The following is a 17,957-nucleotide window of genomic DNA, read 5'->3' as shown; positions in this document are numbered from 1 at the left end:
TATATGTAATATATATTACATATACTACATATATAATTACAATATAATTATATTCTATTGTATATGTATATATGTAATTATATGTATTATTATATTTACAATAATATATTATTGTACATATATATTACATGTATATATGTAATAATATATATTACAATATTACATATATAATTACAATATAATTATACCCTACATGGATAAATACATCAAAATATAAATCAAAATAATTTGTTGATAAATAAATAATTGCTTTATAATTACTTTATTATTTATCAATAAATTATTTATTTACTTCTTATTTTAAATACATTTTAAATAATAAGCCAAATTATAAGTTAATATAATTTATTTAAAATATTACTTACATCTGCCATTTATTTATATATAATATTATAGTAATGACATGTTATATAAAATATTGATATATTATATACTAAATACATGTATGTGCATATGTATGTTTATATGTATGTATTCTTTGATCTTCTATACATGGAACCGTATCTAGTTTGCAATTGCCACAAATGAGTCCCCCCCAAATCAAAATCATTCCATCCAAATATATTGGGACTAATGGTTCTATACTTTAGAATCAGCACAACCCTGTCCAAATAGGAACATGGTTTCCTACCATCTAGTGCATCCAGGTCAGTTTCTATGGCTGCAGTAAATCCCAAAGCGTGTCTAATGGATCCATTAAAATAGAATTTTTTTCCTTTGGCTTAAATAATCATACTTTGTTGAAACTGAAAAACTTTATGATTCTCTTTTCGTGCTGCTTCCTCTAACCATTCACTCTAAGCATTCAGACCTGCTCCCTTCTGTATAAAATGGACAGATTTGAGGGTATTTCATGTAATACATATTCATCATCACACTCTGCATATTCAAGACAGAGACAACAGAAACAGGTGGGGCTGATGGCCTTCTAGAGTCTTTCTTCTCCCAGGAGGCCTTTGCCCCACAGCCAATCAGCTATGAAAGCCTATTGATTTTTTTTTTCTACAATGCCCTGGGGATCTTTCTGCTTGTCCTACTGTCAATGCCTTGGCATCTTCATGACCTCTTACCTAAATAATTGAACATTTCCCCTTCTTCCTGCTTCTCCTGAGTTAAAAACATTATGAGTCAGTCTTGACGACTACCTCCTCACCCTCCCTTGTCCAAACCATCAAGTCCTACCAATTTTACTGCCTAGAAATTTCTCAAGACTGTCCACTAGTCTTCTTCTTCTCCCACCTGGGTGGCTCAGTGATTGAGTGTCTACCTTCAGCTCAGGTCGTGATCCCAGGATCCTGGGATCAAGTCCCACATTGGGATCCCTGCATGGAGCCTGCTTCTCCCTCTGCCTATCTCTCTGCCTGTCTCTGTGTGTCTCTCATGAATAAATAAATAAAATCTTAATCTAATCTAATCAAACCAAATTGAACATCTGAGCATGCTGCTTCCCTGCTAGAACCCTTCTCCTTGGGCTGAAAATAAAGACCAAACTCCTTTACTTGACCTATGAGATGCTTTGGGATCTAGCCCCTACCATCAACTCCAAATGCTTCAGGACGGTAGCCTCAGGTATCTATTCAGCTCTCCACATACTTCAGGCTTCCTCCTTTCATGAGGCATATGCATGTACTTGTTCCTGCTGCCAAAACTGCTCTTCCCATCCCAGACTGCCCAGTTGACGCAGTATACTCTTCAAATCCCATTCTCACTATTGTTTACCAGAAGAGGCCTCACTGGCCCCTCAGACACAACATTAGGCTGCTTCATGGTGTAGCCTTGCAAGTCCATGCAGCTCTCCCCCACTGCACCTGGCACAGCTGCAATGTCACACCAGTTGATATCATATTTAGTGGACATCTTTTTTCCCCACTAGGCTGTAATTTCCATGAGGACAGTGACTGTATTAGTCATCCATTACTGAACAACACATTATCCCCAAACACAGCCACTTCAAAAATGGTTATTATTGCAGTCGGTATTGCAGTGAGTTAGGAATCTAGATGTAGTTTAAGTGGATGCATCTTGCTCAAGGCGCAAAGTGTTGGCTGGAGATGCAACCTCATATGAAGGTTCAAATGGAGAAGGACACACTTCCAGCCCATTCACATGGTTGTTCACAGTATTCATTCCTCATAGGCTGTTGGAGTAAGGGACACAGTTTTTCTCTGGCTGTTGGCTAGAGACCTTGCTCAGTTCCTGCCAAGTGGGCCTCTCCAAAGGGCAGCTCACAATATGGCAGCTGGATTCCCTAAGAGCAAGCACACACGTGAGAAAGACCAAGAGACAGCAAGCAAGAAGGAAGACAGACTTTGTGTAACTTAACCTCTGGGATGACATCCCCTCACCTTTGTCATATTCTATTTATTAAAACTGAGTCACTGGGTTCTGCCCACACCTCAAGGTGCAAATACCAGGAAGTGGGCGAGGGGATGGTCACTAGAGCCATCTTAGAGGCTGCTTACCAAAGACATCATGTCTATTTTGACTCATCACTATTTTCCCAAATTACTTTACTATGTGGCTGGCATAGTAAATAGTCAATGCAAATATGTAAACAGTTAATAGTAAATCCCTAAGTGATTCTACCTAAAATAAATTGAATCATGCTACATCTGTGTTTAAAAACCTTCATTGGCTGCTTCTCAAATCTTGTTTTTATTTAAGATCTTTGGGTTTTGTTTTTGTTTTTTTTAAGATTTTTATTTATTTATTTATTCATGAGAGACAGAGAGAGAGAGAGAGAGAGAGAGAAGGAGGCAGAGACACAGACAGAGGAAGAAGCAGGCTCCATGCAGGGAGCCTGACGTGGGACTCGATCCAGGGTCTCCAGGATCACACCCTGGGCCAAAGGCAGGGGCTAAACCACGGAGCCACCCAGGGATCCCATTTAAGACCTTTTGTAACCTGTTTATAAACTATGTCTTAATTTCAGAAACTACCTGCCATTAACTAGACATCTACACAAGCTCACCTCCATGACTTTCCTCACATACTTTTTTCTTCCTTATCTCTTCATTCTGAATTTCATCTTCCATTTCCCTCTTGAAAGTTCATTTCTTTTCTCAATGTCAACAAGTATAAAATTTTTTGGAGCCAGAAATCTAGGACTTTTAAAAAATCTTTTATTAAAAAAAAAACAAAAACAGATGTGGTATAAAGGAAGACGAGGCAGGACGCAGAGGATTTCTAGGGCTGTGAAAATGCCCTGCACAATATCAGAGTGAAGGATGCACATCAGTACACATCTGTCCAAACCCACGGGATGTACCGCACCACAAGTGAGCCCTAATGTAAAGTATGGACACTATGGACAATGATATGTCCACATAGGTTTGTCATTTGTGGCAAATGTACCAATCTGGTGTGGGATATTGATGGTGGGCAAGACTGCACAGTCCAGAGATAGATGGGACATCTCTGAACCTTCTACTCAATTTTGCTGTGAATCTAAAACTACTTTTAGGGCACCTGGGAGGCTCAATCGGTTAAGCATCTGCCTTTGGCTCAGTTCATGATCCCAGGGTCCTGGGATGGAATCCCATGTCAGCTTCCCTGCTCAGCGGGGAGTCTGTTTCCCCCTCTCCCTGCCCTCTGGCTCACACCGTCTCTCTCACTCACTCCCTCTCCCTCTCAAAGTCTTTAAAAAAAATAATAAATGAAGTCTTTTTTTTTAAAGATTTTATTTATTTATTCATGAGAGGCACACAGAGAGAGAGGCAGAGACACAGGCAGAGGGAGAAGCATGAGCCCGACATAGGACTCGATCCCAGGACTCCAGAATCACGCCCCAGGCTGAAGGCAGCACTAAACCACTGAGCCACCCGGGCTGCCAAAAATAAAGTCTTTTTAAAAATAAAAATGAAAACTAAAATTGATTTTCTATTTATTAAATTTGTCAATTTTTAAAAAGAATTTTAATCATCAAGTAGAGCACATGAGCTTCGTAAGTCATTGATCTAGTTTTACATCCAGCACCATCATTTAATAGCTGTGTGACCTTGGATAATGTATTTAACTTCTCTGGGTTTTTCTCATGGATAATCCAAGGATGATAATATCATCTCTTTGCATGGCTGTGAGGATTAAATAAAATAATCCATTTAAACTTCTTAGCACAGGGGGCGCCTGGCTGGGTCAATCCCTACCGCATTCCACTCTTGATCTCAGGATCCTGAGTTGAAGCCTCACATTGGGCATAGAGTTTACTTTAAAAAAAAATTTTTTTTAATAATAAAGTTCTTAGCACAGGACCTCAATAAATGTTAAGAACGAATGAATCATTTTTCAACCTGAGTTTTCATTGGCTCAGCGTTCACAGTGCCAGTCACAGAGTTATTCATGAGAGGAAGTCAGCTCATGCCCAAAATAATGGAGTAATCACATAACATACAAAAATGAGAAGCTAATTGGATTTATTTTAAAAGAGAGAAAGAAGGAGGGAGGGAGGAAAGAAAGAAGAGAAAGAAGGGCAGGCCACAGGGTTTTCCCACAGAAAGGGAAAAAAAAAACTCATAAACTGGTATAATGAGAAAGGTCAAAATGCCATAGGCAATAGCATGGCGTGACAAGTTTAATTTTAATTCTAATATTATAATAATATAGTTTCAAAACACTTCTTTCCTTCCTAATCAGATAGTTATGGGAACAGTTATACCATCTGGCACAGAGAAAGGTGAGAAGTATTTTATTAGAGAAGACTAATTAGGAAATGTAGTATTTTAGCATTTAACGGCACCAGATTTTTTTTTTTTTCAGTACAAAAATAGAAAACTTTCAGTTCTCTTTTGAGTTAGCAATCCATTTTGTTTTTCAATAATCACAATTCAGCAGCGCACAGATATCCTGGCCGTGAACTGGCTTGGGTCGAATAGCTTTGAAGGTGAAATCTGAATGTCTGACTTGTGGCCTGATTTGCCAGCTTCCTCACAGAACTTGCCATGAATTAGAGGCCCTCTGAGCGCTGCCCCTGGGATGACAGCGTCCTCACCCACAGGCCACCTGCTTCCAGGTGTGAGAAACCACAGGCCGCCCTCTCCTCCCTGCCCCCACCGGACACATCACAGCCATCCTGTGTAGGCTGGAGAGCTCTCTGCAGACACAGTCTAGCTCAACTGGGGGAATTCGAGTCACCTCCATTATCACTGGGAGCTGGGTGCTGGCATGATTGGTAGCTGAACCAAGATCAAAATGCCTCCTGAATTAGCTCTAGGACATGCAAGACAATAACTCAATGTTTTCAGAAAGAAAATATCTGTACAGCTGGGCAAGGTCCCCAGAGATTCAACTTTTCATGTTTAAAATAGATGGGGAATTTATACAAATAGGCCAAATTCTAGACTCATTACTCACTAACGAGGCTCACTAATCACTACACACTAACTATTTCAAGGACTGGGTGCCTTTGCAAAATGCTTCCCTCACCTGCAAAATGGGGGTAAAACTAGAACCCATCACACTGGGCCGCTGTGACAGTGAAATGAATTAGTAGCTGCCCCAGGAATTATTTATTTTCAAGTATTCGGGCCTCTGGGGAGGGGAGGGTCTCTCGTGGGTGCCACAACATCTAATAAGGACCAGCTGCATAATTTGCAGGGACCGATGTGAAATGAAAATGTGAGGCCCCTTGTTCCAAAATTATTAAGAATCTCAAGATGGCAATAGCAGAGCCTCAAACGTGGGGCCCTTCTGAGGGCAAAGGCATGTGCACCTGCCCAGGACACACGCCCCTGACGCCAGCCCTGTGTCAAAAGCTCCATGGAGCTTTTAGAGATAGAATGTGGAGCCCAAATGTTCATTCGAATAGTATAAAACACTAAACCATGCCTCAGCTAAGTCTCATGCATGAGTCACATCACCCCGTGAGCCCTCCGGGGCAAAACTTGGGCATTATTTCACAAGATCAAGTGTCCCTAGACTGGGAGGTGAGGAAACTCATAAGCAAACGTTTGGGATGTCTGTGAACCCCCTGAAGTTGTGCCCCAAATGTGCTGTCTGTGTGTCTTTCCATGGGGAAACAGTCGGTAGGAAAATCCATGACCACAAGAACAGGGAGTCGGGACTCTGCCGGGTTTTATATCCCTGAGATCCCTCTGCTCCTCCATGGTCAGCACCGTGTCCAGCATCTAATGAACAAGCAGTAAATGCCACCTAGAAAAGGTAGGTAGGAGAATGGGTAGTGGGTAGGGGAACGTGTAGCTTGATTACGAAGGTTGCTCTGTTCAAATTCCAATTCCACTGTCTCTAGATGTGTGACCTTATATGAGTCACTTGCCCTGGGAAGCCTCCCACACTGAGCTGCTGTGGCAGTTAAATGGGGCCCATCGCTGAGCACAGGTATGGGGTGAGCCCCAGTCTACACCGGCGTTCATTTTACCTTTCCTCAGGCCTTCACATGTTCACATAATTTATTATGACTTCAAGCCAGTCTAGAGAAGAAAAATAAAACCTCACAGCTCTTAAACTGTATTATGGCCTTTATCACATCGGTTTGTAAAGACACAAATGATTAATTTTAAAATTAACTTCTTTCTTTAATTCTTCTTGAAGGGTAGAAATTAACTACTGACTGTAGTAATAACTTACTAGGAAAACTATAGAGGGTCACTTTTTACTCTATACCTTCCCACAGTGTATGCATTTTATTTTAAAATAAGGAAAAAAAATTTTAAGATTTTATTTATTCATGAGAGACACAGAGAAGCAGAGACACAGGCAGAGGGAGAAGCAGGCTCCATGCACAGAGCTCGATGCGGGACTCCATCCCAGGACCCCAGGATCACACCCTGAGCCAAAGGCAGATCTCAACCCCTGAGCCACTCAGGCGCCCTAAATTAAGTAAATAATATTGTTGCAATTAAAGCAATGTAAAGATATGCACTTCACAGGTCTCTGGATCTCCAAGTGTAGATCCCAGGCCAGCGGCATCAGCATCACTCTAGAACTTGAGAGAAACGCAAAATCTCAGCCCCACCCCAGATTTACTGAATCTGAAACTCTGGGGGTGGGGTCCAGCGACCTGCACTTTAACGAGCCCTCCAGGGGATTCTGATACATAACTGGAGTTTGAAAAAATCTGCTCCCTGTCCTGCAGGATGCTGAAGAAGACCCCTCAGTGCCCCACTAAAATGTGTTCCTAGTAATGCCAGAAATTCTACATTGGTATCCAAAAAAATTGTTTTTTTTTTTAATTCTATTTACTTAACATACAGAGTAATAGCAGTTTCAGGTGATCAATATAGTGATTCAACACTTCCATCCATCACCCGGTGCTCATGACAAGTGCCCTCCTTCATCCCCATCACCTGTTTCCCCTCCACCCACCCACCTCCCCTCTGGGGACCTGCAGTGGGTTCTCTATAGTTGAGGGTCTGGTTCCTGGTTTGTCTCTTCCTCCCTTTCCCCCCCACCTTTGCTCATTTGTTTTGTTTCTTAAATTCCACCTATGAGGAAAATCATCTGGTATTTCTCTTTTCGCCTGACTTATTTTGCTCAGCATGATACTAGCACTATCTGTGTCGTTGCAAGTGGCAAGATTGCATTCTTTTTTTTTTTTTTTTTTTTTATGGCTGGGTAATACAGTATCATCTAGTGTTCACATCAATCCCCTTCAATGCAAGGATTATAGAAAGAAGTTAATTCAAGAGCTAAAAGGAATCGAGGAGGGCAGCCCCGGTGGTGCAGCAGTTTAGGGCCACCTTCAGCCAGGGGTGTGATCCTGGGGTCTTAGGATCGAGTCCCATATCAGGCTCCCTGCATGGAGCCTGCTTCTCCCTCCGCCTGTGTCTCTGCCTCTCTCTCTCTCTCTGTCTCTCATGAATAAATAAAATCTTAAAAAAAAAAAAAAAAAGGAATCAGGGAAGATCCTGAAGGAGAATGGATCCTAGCAAAGTTCATGCCGATCAAAGTCAAGTCTGTTCCTTGGCTATTGTTGCCTGTGGAGGAATGTGAACCGAGAGGTGCCTGATTTTCCTATTTTTCCAGGGAATGTCTGAATGGGTATGTGAGCCCGCCTCATTCCAAAAATGTTTAGATACTCAGTGCAGCAAACACGTATCTGCAAATGCAGTAGGGCCTCCTGGGTCAGCAGCTTGCAGCCTTCAATCTACCCCGGGGAACGGTGACATCCTGGCTCCCCTCTCCATGCATTCTCCAAAGCTGTTAAACAACCTGTAATAATAGATAGTGGCGGTCCTTTCTCCAGGGTGTCCTACATGCATTTTCCCATTTAATCCTTCTGTCACCGCTTAGGCAGATGCCATCATCGCCCCATTCTGCAGATCAGAAAACTAAGGCTCTCAAACCCTAACCAGCCGGCTCAAGGTCACAGGGCTTGTAAACGATGGTCATCAGGACTCTTGCATAGGGCGGTGAATCTAAAGTTCACGCTCCTCACAGAGCCACTGCTGATAATATCATTGGTTAGTTCTCCTGACACTTCTGACCTTTTCAGCCTTTTGCAATCAGCCCTGTGCCTGCGGAACAGCCCCCCCACCCCCCCCCCAGGCCTTATCTGTCCCTCTCAGAGCATGCCTTTCCATATCATCTGATACTCCAATTGCTTCAAGTACAGTTGACGGCTTCTGCAGAGATGCGCACGGTGCAGAAAGGGACATGGTGACACTCCTGTCCTCAAATGACACTGGAGTGCATTGGCAAGTAGATAAGTAGATGTTCAGCAAATGTGTCTGCTGCTTACGACAAACAACCGAAAACACTGACACTTCTGGGCAGAGGGTTGTGGAGACCTGTCCCTGTTCTACCTTACACTGGTGGTCATGGGCCCTTTCTTGTTCTCTCCTCTGGTCAAAAGGAAGAAAGCAAAAAAAATAAATAAGTGAATAAAAGAAAAAGAAATAGAAAGCGAGCAAACAAAAAAGTAATGGCTAAAATTATATTTGTGATGCTCTTTTCTCCTTCTCATCATCCCCAAAATCTAGATTGTGAAAAAGTAGTTGAAGCTGTGAAAGTCACAGAACCTGCGGAACTCACCCCTCCTGAAGCATTAGAGCAGAAGGGCCAGGAAGCCAGGCTCCGCTCGGCCCACAAGGGCTGCTGTTGCTGCATTACTATGAAGTGTGTGTTTGTGGACATATGCCTCCTCCACTGTTCCTTTTTTTTTTTTTCCCCACTGTTTCTTATAAGTAAGCTCTGCACCCAAGGTGGGGCTTGAACTCACGACCCCAAGATCAAGAGTCAGGCGCTCTTCCCACCGAGCCAGCCAGGAGCCCCCCCTCCCTATTACTAGCATAGCTTATTCCTCCAAGCCCAAGTTAATTATGCTTTTCATAAAATATTTTTCCACAAGGAAAGAATATAACCTCCATGTAATTGCAAAGGTGCTTATCTTGGTAAGAATTAACACACACAGTGTGTTTTCTAAAGCACACGAACATTTTCCAGGCACATGCATTTACAGGCAAGCCATTCTATTTTTAAGTTATTGCCAAACACACAAAAGCCAACTCAGCAAAACAGCAGCTATAGAAATAATTTTAAGCATAATCGTGACCATCTACCAGATAACTTCTGATACCTGCCTTGAGCTGGGTGCTAGCTGAATGCTCTGTGTACATTTCTCCTTGAATCCTTGCAACAACTACAGTTGACCCTTGAATAACACAGGTTTGAACTGTGCGGGTCCACTTACATATGGATTTTATATATATATATATATATATGGTATAATAAATATATATATATTTACAGTACAATGCTATAAATATATTTTCACTTAAGATTTTCATAATGACATTAACATTTATAACATTTTTCTCTAGCTTACTTTACTGTTAAAATACAGTAAAATACTGTTAAAATACTGTTACATATATATACATATATATAAAATACTGTTATATATATAAATAAATATATGTTTATATATATGTTTATATATAAATATATATGTAAATATATATATGTTTATATATATAAATATATATATAACATACATTGTTATAGGTAAAATACTGTTATATATATATTATATATATATAATCCATATAACATACAAAACGTGTGTTATCAGTTAAACTTCTGGTCAACAGTAGCCCAATTGTAGTTATGTTCTGTGGGAGTCAAAAGTTATTCATGGGGAGCCTGGCTGGCTCAGTCAGGAGAGCACATGATGACTCTTGATCTTGGAGTTGTGAGTTCGAGCCCCACATTGGGCAGTGCAGAGCTTGCTTAAGAAAAAAAAAAAAAGGTAGTTATGGACTTTTGGCTGCGTGGAGCATGGGCACGCCACACTGTGCTGTTCAAGGGTCGGCTGTAGATGGAATGAGTTATTATTAAACCAGCCTTACAGCTGAGGGAATGGAAGTGAAAGGCAAGTGCTTAATTAATATGCCCAGGAACTTAAACGATAGACCAGGTCAGCCCAACTATTGAAGAGTTCACTTTTTCTTCCAAAATTATTATCTTGTCTGAAATCACAGGAGCGCCAAGTCACGGACAATTCCTGGCAATGTGGTGGCAAGCAAAAGTTAGCTCTCTTTCCACATTCCCAATTTTGTTATCCCCTTTTTAGTGTATATTTTTGTTTGTTTAAAAATAGTATTCTCAAAAAAATAAAATAAAAATAGTATCCTTGGGGCACCTGGGTGGCTCAGTGGTTGAGTGTCTACCCTTGGCTCAGGGCATGATCCCAGGGTCCTGGGATCGAGTCCTGCATCAGGCTCCCCATGGAAAGTCTGCTTCTCCCTCTGCCTGTGTCTCTGCTTCTCTCTGTGTCTCTCATGAATAAATAAATAAAATCTTTTTAAAAAATAGCATTCTCTTACATAATCAGAGGACAATCATCTAAATCATGAAATCAGCATTGATACAGTACCCTTATTTTATTTAAAAGTCTTTTACAAATGCTGCTAATTGTCCATTTAATGTCTCTTAACAGAAACGTCCTTGGCATGGTGATTCTCATGCCTTTTCTTTCCTTCCTCAAGAAGGTGCTGTTTTCGTCTATTCACCTCATCTAGTTGCCCAGACCCTGAGTGATAGGTGATTTATGTAGAAAAACTCTACACACATTCCCTAAATAATCTGTGCCTTGCATTCAGCATTTTATCACTTTGGAGTCAGCACGGCAATAGTTATTTCTTTTTACGATTAAATCCTTTACGATTATGATTAAATAGATCCTCCATCTATTTTTCTGTTTTCTGCATTATCACCTGCTAAATATATTCCAGCGCGTTATTTGTTTTGGTTTCTGGTGCCAAGAGCTTCATCTATCACTTTGCTCCCACCTCAGGAATTTCCCAAATAAATCACAAAATGAAGGACAAAACTAGAGCCAAGAACCAAGCCCTAGCATCCAGAAAGAAGTGAAGTAGCCTCAGTAAACCTTCTGTTTCTACATCCTCTCATTTCCCTTCCCATCCTAACCCCATAATTTTTCCTTATAAAACACACACACACACATACACACACACACACACACAGGACGCTTAGCAGAAGCACTTAAGGAAGCCCGGATTATTTTGGTCTCTGAAGGAGTTAGTTATCAGATGGTCTCTGGATTGCTCTGTCTCTGGCCTGCTAGCACCAGCTCAACCTGTCCTTCCCCCAGAGATCCTTCCCTCAGCTCTCTGCAACTCTAATTTTATTTTGGGAAGCCTTCAGCCCAAAGGGGCCCTCGATGGCCAGGGAGGTCCCCCTTGCTCCTTCCCCTCCTGAGAGCATCTGAAAAATAGCAGCATGCACACTGGTGTGAGATCACAACTCTGCCTAAAACTCTGCATAAGCCAGGGCCCCCCTGCCCCCCAGGATTACTACCCAGCCCTTACCCAGGCCGCGTGTTTGGAAGCACGGCTGGTGTTTAAGAATCTCAAGGTAAACAATTCTCTGAAAACCCGTCTTTAAATTGGCCTTCCGGCAGCAAGTTAGAGTGACTACACATTTTTGAGCCTGGCAGAGGATTTTCCCCTTCTTCAGAAGGAAAATTGAAATCTGCCATTGTAGTGTAAGCACCGTAATTAGCATTATTTGAACAATCTAGCCATAACCAACCTAGATTATCTATCTGGACTTAATCTGGTCCGAACAAAGAAATCCATTCAGTTCGCCCTGAAATCCGATTGAATGCATAAACATGAATGGGCAAAGTCAACAGCCTGCGTAACTTTAACGCAGGCCATCATATGATTTTTTAGCAAGGCAAATGTCTAAGAAAAGAGAAAGGCCACCAACTCCTACCTGGCATTACTATTTCTCCCTGAAGGGCCTTCCTAATTCAGGAGGAAACCACTGGAGCCCTCTGGAGCTGCTGCGATGAAAGGTATTTAGCGGAAATTGCTTTGTGTATCACAGCTGTCTTTATAGTCTGTCCCCCCCCACCCCCCATCCCAGAAGCCACACTCTCTAAACTGGTTTCTCTAATCGAGATCTAAACATAAACCGGTGTTCAAGTAAAAAAAACAAAAACAAAAAACAAAAACAAAAACAAACAAACAAAAAAAACAGGCTGGCACTCAAAATGCCCAACTTCTAATAGCAGATAATGTTAGAAGCAAAATCAGAGCACATGGTTGGGACCTGAGTGTTCCCAGCTCTTAAGGCTACGAGCAAGACGACTCACAAATACGAGCCTGTGAAAGACACTCGTACTTCTGTCTTTTCTCTCCCCTTTATGTCATTTTACTTTGACAAGACCGGGCTTGTATCATTCTTTCTGTTCTGTTCTGTTTTTTAACATTGCAATCCAAGTTTTGGATTTATTGTTGTTGTTGTTGTTGTTGTTTTTAAATATCCAATATGTTTGAGCTTTCTTATGCAATCTTTGCTTGCTGCTTGATGCTATTAATTATATTCTTGTTCAGTAGGCTATAAGCTGCCCCTATCGGCAGAGATTCAAGGGAGATTTGAAAGAGCGAGCGTATTTATCAAAGGAGAAAAAATGAAGAAAATAAAGACAGCAGTAGAGCATATTGGATATATAAACTGTTCCTTCTGAAAAGATAAATGATTTGGTAATGAATAGATCCTTTAGGCCATAAAAAATCCATTTATTTTCTTTTGAATTTGAATAGAAGAGATTTGCATTTTTCCTGAGCAGTTACACTTAAATTAAAATGCAGAGCATGAGGCCAGCATACAATCAAACTAAATAATAACCGGGGCATACTGTATTATTCATAAAAACAAAATTAATAGTTTGGGGACAGGAGGCATTTTGGTAGAAAAAATGTACACTGACACCAAAAACACCTATTGTTGGAGGAAAAAATAATCGATTTAGGCGATCCACAGATTGGTAATAGAAGTTTGGCATTTTATTCTTACGTTATTAAGGGAGGAGGGGGATGGGCACTTGTGTGTGTTTATCTTGTATGTGATCTGCAATGTCTAAAATGTCTGCTTTTCTAATAGCAAAGTATTAAGAATGTTTCTCTGTATTTTGATGTCTAATTATATCATAAAGGGTCAACAGCCTTTTTTTTTCTCAAAGCAGAGTAGAATCAAGATTCCCCCCTCCCCCACCTCAAAATAAATATTTCAAGTAAATGTCTTGCTGGGGTTTGTCTGACAACCAGGATTGGCCAAGAACAGGAAGGTAGAGCCATAACCCTCCATAATCTTGTGTCTTTTCCTTTCTTGGAATCTCCCCCTCCCCCACCCCATGTGCCTGGGAGAAAGTATTCCAATGTCTTTGATTGTCACCAACCTACAGTAGAGAGTTTGCTGAGAGACAGTCTCTCTAGAGAGTTGTCCCTGCTAGTCTGGTGAAGACAAAGAACCAAATACAAGCTACAGAGGAAGGAAAGCTCAGAAATAGCATGGTCTTAAAAATAAGGGAGAGGGAGAGCAAGCAAATTTCTTTGAATTGGGGTAACGATCTAAGATAAGAAGATCTCCAAGGAACACATTCTGAACTTAAAGGGAAAAAAAGGGGGGTGTGGCAAAATCAAGATGCACCCAGAGACCAGGCAGGTAGAGAGGGAGGTGAGCCAGGCAGCCAGGTGGGGCTGTGGCAGTCTGGAAGAAGGGGTCGCCCTTCCTCAGCCCTGGCCCTCTATGGCCATGGTGCTATGCGTTCAGACTTGGTGTGGCCGGAGCTCCCATTTGGTTGAGAAAAGCCAGAAATCCAGATTTTTATGTAAAGGTTACTTGAAAAATGTTGGCAACTATTTCAAAATGTTTAAATACTCCCTGGGGAAAAAAAATAAAAATAAAAATAAAAATAAAAATAAAAATAAAAATAAAAATAAAAATAAAATAAAATGTGTGTGGGCTCTTGGCCACCAGTTTGCTGTCACCACTTCTGGAAAACATGAGAATTCATGAAGGATTGCTCAGAGCATATACTTACACCCTTTGGTTACCTATTAATAGCTCCTGAATAACTCTGGCTGATTAGATAGATGCTGACTGATAAGATGATATTTCCTAACTTTGCCATATGCCTTGTATCCATTCAACTAGGTTTTACTGAATAGTTACAAGATGCCAGGAATGAGGCATTGTATAGAGTGCTCTTGTCTAAAGGGAAACCCAGCATTAGAAATCCTTTTTTTTTAACATACCCAGTCAATAATTCCAAGAAGGTTATATAAAAGCAGGCTTAGAAGATGGCATTCTCTCTTATATTAGCAAGTTGCTCATTGTACATGAAATAATTAAATCTTTGATGTAATAGATTCATATCTATTTAAAGACATTCACTTAGGATTTCCCAAGCCTTGGAACTCTTGGAAAAGAGGGAACTGTGTGTCGTTTGTGTTTGTGTTACAGTACTGGGCTCAGATTGATCTCTGTGCTGCTTGAGACACTTAATTCCCTGAAAGGGATGTTCACGCTTATCTTTTGGCATTATGTGGACAAAATGGAAAATTAACTGGTTTCTGTATTATAGGCATTTTTCCCCCTTGGAAGGGATCCACTTTACAACAGAACTAACCTTTTTCCCTAGGGATAGTAATACATTAAAGTGAAGATTGAGAGTGGTCTTATAAATGGTTTAAAAATTGCAGGTATCAAAAGAAGCAATTTCTTGAACATTTGGAGTGGGGGTCATTTGGTGTAACCTCTCTGGAAGGCAATTTGGCAATATGGAGGCAAATATAAGATATAGGTACTCTTTGATACAGATATTTTAGCCTTTAGAGATTCACCGTAAGGAAAACATCTCTCAAGTGTGAAAAGCTACTTACACAAGGGTGTTTAAAAAAAAAAAAAAAAAAACAACCAAGGGTGTTTGAACAAACCCCAATTTGGAATGATTACAAGTTGCAAACAACCGGAAGGTCCCTCAAAAGCAGACAAAGGGCCACATAAACTACGACAAAGCCACACAGTAGAATATTGGGGGCCATCAACAAAAATAATGTCTACCTATGTTTATTACTGCAAAAAAAGGGTCTAGGACGCACAGCACAGAATTCACATAAAATTACTGTCAGGTGTCAGAAAAGTCAAGAATGACGCTCCCGAGATATCGAGAGGGCCCTTTTCTACACGGTAGAAGGTTCACGATTGTTATTCTCTGTGTACTTTTCTTTCAAGCGGAACACAGGTGGTTTTAAGCAATAAAAATCTCTTTCCCAAAGAATTAGGAATGCATCAGGCAGAGAGACAACTTAGTGCAGAGTGGGAATGAGAAAAGCAAAGAGCTATCCATATAAAAGCTGAATAAGTAACTTTCTCAATTGAGTAATAAATAGCAGGGACCCCAGATTGAGGGATCACCCGGGTTGCGATTCCCTGAGGTCAGAACAGTTCACACTTACTATATAAACAGGCCCCACGCGGCCCCACAGAGGCTCACCTCTGCACCTCCCCCTGGGGCAGCACAGCATCACCTCGTGGAGGGCCTGCTACAAAGACCCAGAGCTTGTAAACACCACTTTTTTTTTTCCCTCCTAGCACTCGTTGCTATTCACCAGGTCTCCTGCCATTGTGATTCAGCTTTTAAAGCTACCTCTGCAGCCAACCCCAAGAATCAGTTGAAAAATTACTGACATGGTCATTAGCCTGCCTTGCCTCCTGGATTGTCGACCCCCAGCTCACAGGAAGGTACCCTCGGCTTCAGATGCACGCCCTCAATGTTTGCTTGAGTTCCTGCAGACCTAGCGAAATGCTGGAAGCTTCCAGACCGTGTTCCCCAATGGTGGTGATGACAGAATCGACTACGACGACAATTTCTGTGGCCAGACCAGCCTAGGCCATGTGCCGTGGATTTTCAGAGGGAGGAGACTCTGTTTCCGGAATGTATCAACCATGGAAATAGTCCCTCCCCAAAGAACAACTGAGTGCTTCAAAAGGATAATAATGTGTGAGTCATCCTTGCTTTATAAAGAAGGGAAAAAAAAATCCTTACTTTTTATAGTCTACTACCGTTTGCTACTGATCCACAACTAGTTTACTTCTTCCTCCCACTACACCCTTGACCGGGGGCGTACAAAGATTTTTGCACCATGGATGAATCTAAAAAAATGGAAATATTTGTAGAAGTGTGTATACACACACACACACACACACACACACACACACCCCTACGTCACACCAAGTGGAGTAGCTTTATTGCATTGGGTGGGATCTATTTTTTTATGACCTAATTTACCTACCTCGATGGATTTCTGGGGGCGATGGTGAGGGATGAGAGCATGCCTGACACTTAATAACTACCAGTAAATATTACGCAAACATGACCATTCTTAGAATTACAGTAACTCAGTGAGATGGGCCCTGTTGGCTCCCTCCGGTTACAGATGAGAAAACGGAGGCCCAGAACAGTTCAACCGAGTCACACAAATTCGTGCAGGAGTAAAGAGGGAGATGAAACATTAAAATCCAGCTCAGCTGACCCAAGAGTTCTCAAGCTTTAAACTGGAATAACTTTTAAAGAACAGGGCCCTGGGCCTGGCAAAATGCAAAAGCTCCCTGGCTAGCTATTATTATGCGTATGTTGTGCTAAATGCTTTAAGGGCGTGGTTCTCCCGGGTGAGGTTGGACTTCAGTCCCACAGATGAAGGACGCTGGAGAATCAGCTCTGAGTGGAATAACGACCTGCAATAGTGAAATAAGCCCCGTAAACATGGACAAGATCTTCTGCTACATAAAGCAGCCATGAATTCATTCACTCACCAGGTCATTCGTTTTATCCTTTGATCAACAATTTTATCTTTTTTTTTTTTTTTTAAGTGCTCTCTACCCAACGTGGGGCTCGAACTCACAAGCCATGATCAAGAGTTGCACACTCCACTGACTGAGTCACCCAGGCACCCCCTAATATTCCTTTTTAAGAAAACTATGCAGTTCTAACAGTTTTTCTTGTAGTAGAATTTGACCAACTCTTATTGCCAATAACAAGGAGATTGATAATAATAATAATAATAATAATAATAATAATAATAAATAGCATATAATCATATGTGTGACACTCTAAGCATCTCACATATACTATACATATGATCCTCACGTGGCTTATAAGGCAGGTACTACTAGTAGTTCTATTTCACAGATGAGGAAAGTGAGAAACAGAAGATTTTTGTTTTCTTTTGTTTTAAAGATTTTATTTATTCATGAGACACGCAGAGAGAGGCAGAGACACAGGCAGAGGGAGAAGCAGGCTCCCTGCAAGGAGCCCAATGTGGGACTCGATCCCAGGACCTCCGGGATCAGGACCTGAGCCGAAGGCAGATGTTCAACCACTGAGCCCCCCAGGCGTCCCAGAAACAGAAGATTTAAACACTTACTCACGGTCATATAGTCTATTAGAAGCTCATAATTAGCTCTGAAGACACAAAACCCAGTAAGAGGTGGTCTTGGGATCCCTGGGGGGCTCAGCGGTTTGGCGCCTGCCTTCTACCCGGGGCGTGATCTTGGGGTTCAGGGATCGAGTCTGCATCGGGCTCCCTGCATGGAGCCTGCTTCTCCCCCTGCCTGTGTCTCTGCCTCTCTCTCTCTGTCTCTCTCTGTCTCTCATGAATAAATAAATTTTTAAAATCTTAAAAAAAAAA

The 17,957-nt window shown here is 41.4% G+C and overlaps 1 long non-coding RNA gene across 3 annotated transcripts in view; it reads right to left on the bottom strand.

Annotated features, from left to right (window-relative positions):
• LOC140618649 (uncharacterized) overlaps window positions 1–12,280 on the bottom strand; it is a 44,378-nt gene extending 32,098 nt beyond the window's left edge. For all 3 annotated transcript variants that reach the window (XR_012018715.1, XR_012018716.1, XR_012018714.1), the window contains exon 1: window positions 12,196–12,280. This is a non-coding gene — a long non-coding RNA (uncharacterized lncRNA). The remainder of the gene's footprint in view (window positions 1–12,195) is intronic.
• Window positions 12,281–17,957: the final 5,677 nt, after the last annotated feature.

This window comes from Canis lupus, chromosome 26 (genome assembly GCF_048164855.1).
Source record: "Canis lupus baileyi chromosome 26, mCanLup2.hap1, whole genome shotgun sequence".
Classification (NCBI taxonomy): Eukaryota; Metazoa; Chordata; class Mammalia; order Carnivora; family Canidae; genus Canis; species Canis lupus.
Note: the sequence above shows the minus strand (reverse complement) of the source record. Positions and strands in the feature narration are given on the sequence as shown.